At 40.3% G+C, this 5,000-nt stretch overlaps 1 non-coding gene across 1 annotated transcript; it reads right to left on the minus strand.

Moving 5' to 3' along the window:
• Positions 1-2,973: 2,973 nt before the first annotated feature.
• LOC123687884 lies at positions 2,974-3,092 on the minus strand. The gene has a single exon (XR_006749589.1). It is a non-coding gene; the product is annotated as a 5S ribosomal RNA (ribosomal RNA).
• Positions 3,093-5,000: the final 1,908 nt, after the last annotated feature.

Raw genomic sequence — 5,000 nt, forward strand, 5'->3', positions numbered from 1 at the left:
ATCGGAACATTTTCACGTCGAAAATATATCTCTAAGTCCAGACCGATGCACCACGTAATCTCGGGCAGACCGATGCACAACGTAAATGACGATCGGGACCGGGGCGATCGGTCGTATCTGACACCGCCGGCTCGGTTCTAACATCGTCAATGAGTCGGGGTTGAAAAAAAGGACGTGAACATTTTTCCTTATAAAAATCAAACCCGATCATGGATTTTGATTCTGATTGTTGATTATCGCTATTAGAACATATAAGGAGGCAACCAAATCAAATTTGAGAAAATTCCACGATCAGAAAATTTTTTTCGAAAAAAAAAAAAAATCGTAATCACCTCGGTCATGGCGAGTTATTTTCCGTATTTCATTCCACAATCAACGTACAACATAGAAGAAATCATCTCTCTAACTATCCTGGTTCAAAAGTTGTATCGGAACATTTCACGTCGTAATATCTCGCCAAGTCCAGACCTCGGCGATAGGTAGTATCTGACACCGTCCGCTCGGGACTGACATCGACTTGGACTCGGGCTGATGATGGGGAGGCGTTTAAGGACGTGAACATTTTTCCTTATAAAAATTAAAGTCGACAATGAATATTGATTCTGATTACTGATTTACGCTTTAAAAACACATTAGAAGGCAACCAAATCGAATTTGAGGAAATTCCACGATCAGAAAATTTTTTTCGAAAAAAAAAAAAATCCGAAAAATATTTTTCGATTCCTATTACTGATTTACTCTTTTAGAACACATTAGGAGGCAACCAAATCAAATTTGAGAAAATTCCACAATCAGAAAATTTTTTTCGAAAAAAAAAAAAATTCGAGGACACCTCGGTCATGGCAAGTTATTTTCCACAATCCATTCCCCAATCGACGTACATCACAGAAAAAATCATCTCTCTAACTATCCTGGTTCAAAAGTTGTATCGGAACATTTTCACGTCGAAAATATATCTCTAAGTCCAGACCGATGCACAACGTAAACTAGGGCTGAACCGATGCACCACGTAATATCGGGCAGACCGATGCAGAACGTAAACTCGATCATACCGATGCTTCACGTAATCTCGATCTTACCGATGCACCACGTAAACAAGGGCAGACCGATGCAGAACGTAAAGTAGATCTTACCGATGCACCCCGTAATCTCGATCTTACCGATGCACCACGTAATCTCCATCTTACCGATGCACCACGTGAACTGGATCTTACCGATGCAGAACGTGAATTGGATCTTACCGATGCACCACGTAAACTCGATCATACCGATGCACCACGTAATCTCGGGCAGACCGATGCACAACGTGAATGACGATCGGGACCGGGGCGATCGGTCGTATCTGACACCGCCGGCTCGGTTCTAACATCGTCAATGAGTCGGGGTTGAAAAAAAGGACGTGAACATTTTTCCTTATAAAAATCAAACCCGATCATGGATTTTGATTCTGATTGTTGATTATCGCTATTAGAACATATAAGGAGGCAACCAAATCAAATTTGAGAAAATTCCACGATCAGAAAATTTTTTTCGAAAAAAAAAAAAAAATCGTAATCACCTCGGTCATGGCGAGTTATTTTCCGTATTTCATTCCACAATCAACGTACAACATAGAAGAAATCATCTCTCTAACTATCCTGGTTCAAAAGTTGTATCGGAACATTTCACGTCGTAATATCTCGCCAAGTCCAGACCTCGGCGATAGGTAGTATCTGACACCGTCCGCTCGGGACTGACATCGACTTGGACTCGGGCTGATGATGGGGAGGCGTTTAAGGACGTGAACATTTTTCCTTATAAAAATTAAAGTCGACAATGAATATTGATTCTGATTACTGATTTACGCTTTAAAAACACATTAGAAGGCAACCAAATCGAATTTGAGGAAATTCCACGATCAGAAAATTTTTTTCGAAAAAAAAAAAAATCCGAAAAATATTTTTCGATTCCTATTACTGATTTACTCTTTTAGAACACATTAGGAGGCAACCAAATCAAATTTGAGAAAATTCCACAATCAGAAAATTTTTTTCGAAAAAAAAAAAAATTCGAGGACACCTCGGTCATGGCAAGTTATTTTCCACAATCCATTCCCCAATCGACGTACATCACAGAAAAAATCATCTCTCTAACTATCCTGGTTCAAAAGTTGTATCGGAACATTTTCACGTCGAAAATATATCTCTAAGTCCAGACCGATGCACAACGTAAACTAGGGCTGAACCGATGCACCACGTAATATCGGGCAGACCGATGCAGAACGTAAACTCGATCATACCGATGCTTCACGTAATCTCGATCTTACCGATGCACCACGTAAACAAGGGCAGACCGATGCAGAACGTAAAGTAGATCTTACCGATGCACCACGTAATCTCGATCTTACCGATGCACCACGTAATCTCCATCTTACCGATGCACCACGTGAACTGGATCTTACCGATGCAGAACGTGAATTGGATCTTACCGATGCACCACGTAAACTCGATCTTACCGATGCACCACGTAATCTCAATCTTACCGATGCACCACGTGAACTGGATCTTACCGATGCAGAACGTGAATTGGATCTTACCGATGCACCACGTAAACTCGATCTTACCGATGCACCACGTAATCTCAATCTTACCGATGCACCACGTGAACTGGATCTTACCGATGCAGAACGTGAATTGGATCTTACCGATGCACCACGTAAACTCGATCTTACCGATGCACCACGTAATCTCAATCTCACCGATGCACCACGTGAACTGGATCTTACCGATGCAGAACGTGAATTGGATCTTACCGATGCACCACGTAAACTCGATCTTACCGATGCACCACGTAATCTCGATCTTACCGATGCACCACGTAATCTCAATCTTACCGATGCATCACGTAATCTCGATCTTACCGATGCAGAACGTAAACTCGATCATACCGATGCACCACGTTATCTCGGCAGACCGATGCAGAACGTAAAAAAAAAGCTTACAGCACGCGGTGTTCCCAAGCGGTCACCCATCCAAGTACTAACCGCGCCCGACGCTGCTTGGCTTCAGTGTTCTGACGAGAACTGGCAATTTCAGCGTGGTATGGCCGTAAACAACATATATTGCGATATTTTCTATGATATCTCACTTTTTGGGAGCGGAAAGGACGTGAACGTTTTTCCTCATAAAAAATGAAATAACTTTTGGATATTAATTCTGATTGTTGATTTAAGCTTTAAGAACACATTAGGACATATCTCAATGAAATTTGAGGGATTTCCGAAATCGAAAAATATTTTTCGAAAAAAAAAAAAAATCCCAGAAGACCTCGGTCATCTCAAGTTTATTTCCATATTCTATTACACAATCAACGTACATCACAAAAGGAACCATCTCTCTAACTATCACAGTTAAATTTTTGTATCGGAACATTTCACGTCGGAATATCTCGCTAAGTCCAGACCGGGGAGATCGGTCGCATCTGACACCGTCCGCTCCGGTCTAACATCGTCTTGGAGTCGGGTGGTAACGATGGAGAGGCGTTTAAGGACGTGAACATTTTTCCTTATAAAAATTAAAGTCGACAATGAATATTGATTCTGATTACTGATTTACTCTTTTAGAACACATTAGAAGGCAACGCAATCAAATTTGAGGAAATTTCAAGATCAGAAAATTTTTTTCGAAAAAAAAAAAAATTCAAGAACACCTGGGTCATGGCAAGTTATTTCCCACAATCCATTCCACAATCAACGTACAACATAGAAGAAATCATCTCTCTAACTATCCTGGTTCAAAAGTTGTATCGGAACATTTCACGTCGAAATACCTCGCCAAGTCCAGACCGGGGCGATAGGTAGTATCTGACACCGTCCGCTCGGGACTGACATCGACTTGGACTCGGGCTAATGATGGGGAGGCGTTTAAGGACGTGAACATTTTTCCTTATAAAAATTAAAGTCGACAATGAATATTGATTCTGATTACTGATTTACGCTTTAAAAACACATTAGAAGGCAACCAAATCAAATTTGAGGAAATTCCAAAATCAGAAAATTTTTTTTCAAAAAAAAAAAAATCCGAAAAATATTTTTCGATTCTGATTACTGATTTACTCTTTTAGAACACATTAGAAGGCAACGAAATCAAATTTGAGTAAAATCCAAAATCAGAAAATATTTTTCGAAAAAAAAAAAAAATTCGAGAACACCTCGGTCATGGCAAGTTATTTTCCACAATCCATTCCCCAATCAACGTACATCCCAGAAAAAATCATCTCTCTAACTATCCTGGTTCAAAAGTTGTATCGGAACATTTTCACGTCGAAAATATATCTCTAAGTCCAGACCGATGCAGAACGTAAACTCGATCATACCGATGCTTCACGTAATCTCGATCTTACCGATGCACAACGTAAACTAGATCACACCGATGCAGAACGTAAACTCGATCTCACCGATGCACCACGTGAACTGGATCTTACCGATGCAGAACGTGAATTGGATCTTACCGATGCACCACGTAAACTCGATCTTACCGATGCACCACGTAATCTCGATCTTACCGATGCACCACGTGAACTGGATCTTACCGATGCAGAACGTGAACTCGATCTTACCGATGCACCACGTAAACTAGGGCTGACCGATGCATCACGTAAACGACGATCGAGAGGCGCGAAAGGACGTGAACGTTTTTCATTATAAAAATTGAAATAAATGATAAATAATGATTCTGATTGTTGATTATCGTTTTTAATATGCATTAGTAGGCAACCAAATGAAATTTGAGGAAATTCCGATAACAGAAAATTTTTTCGAAAAAAAAAAAAATTCATGAAATCCTCGGTCATCGCAAAATATTTACCATATTCTGTTCGATAATCAACGTATATTTAAGAAGGAATCATATCTGTATCTATCTTGGTTCAAATTTTGTATCGGAACATTTTGACCAAAGTCCGAGCTTCGGCCGAAACAGACACCGCTGACCTGGCCTATCGATCGACCGAGAGTCGGGGAT

Source organism: Harmonia axyridis, chromosome X (assembly GCF_914767665.1).
Source record: "Harmonia axyridis chromosome X, icHarAxyr1.1, whole genome shotgun sequence".
NCBI lineage: Eukaryota > Metazoa > Arthropoda > Insecta > Coleoptera > Coccinellidae > Harmonia > Harmonia axyridis.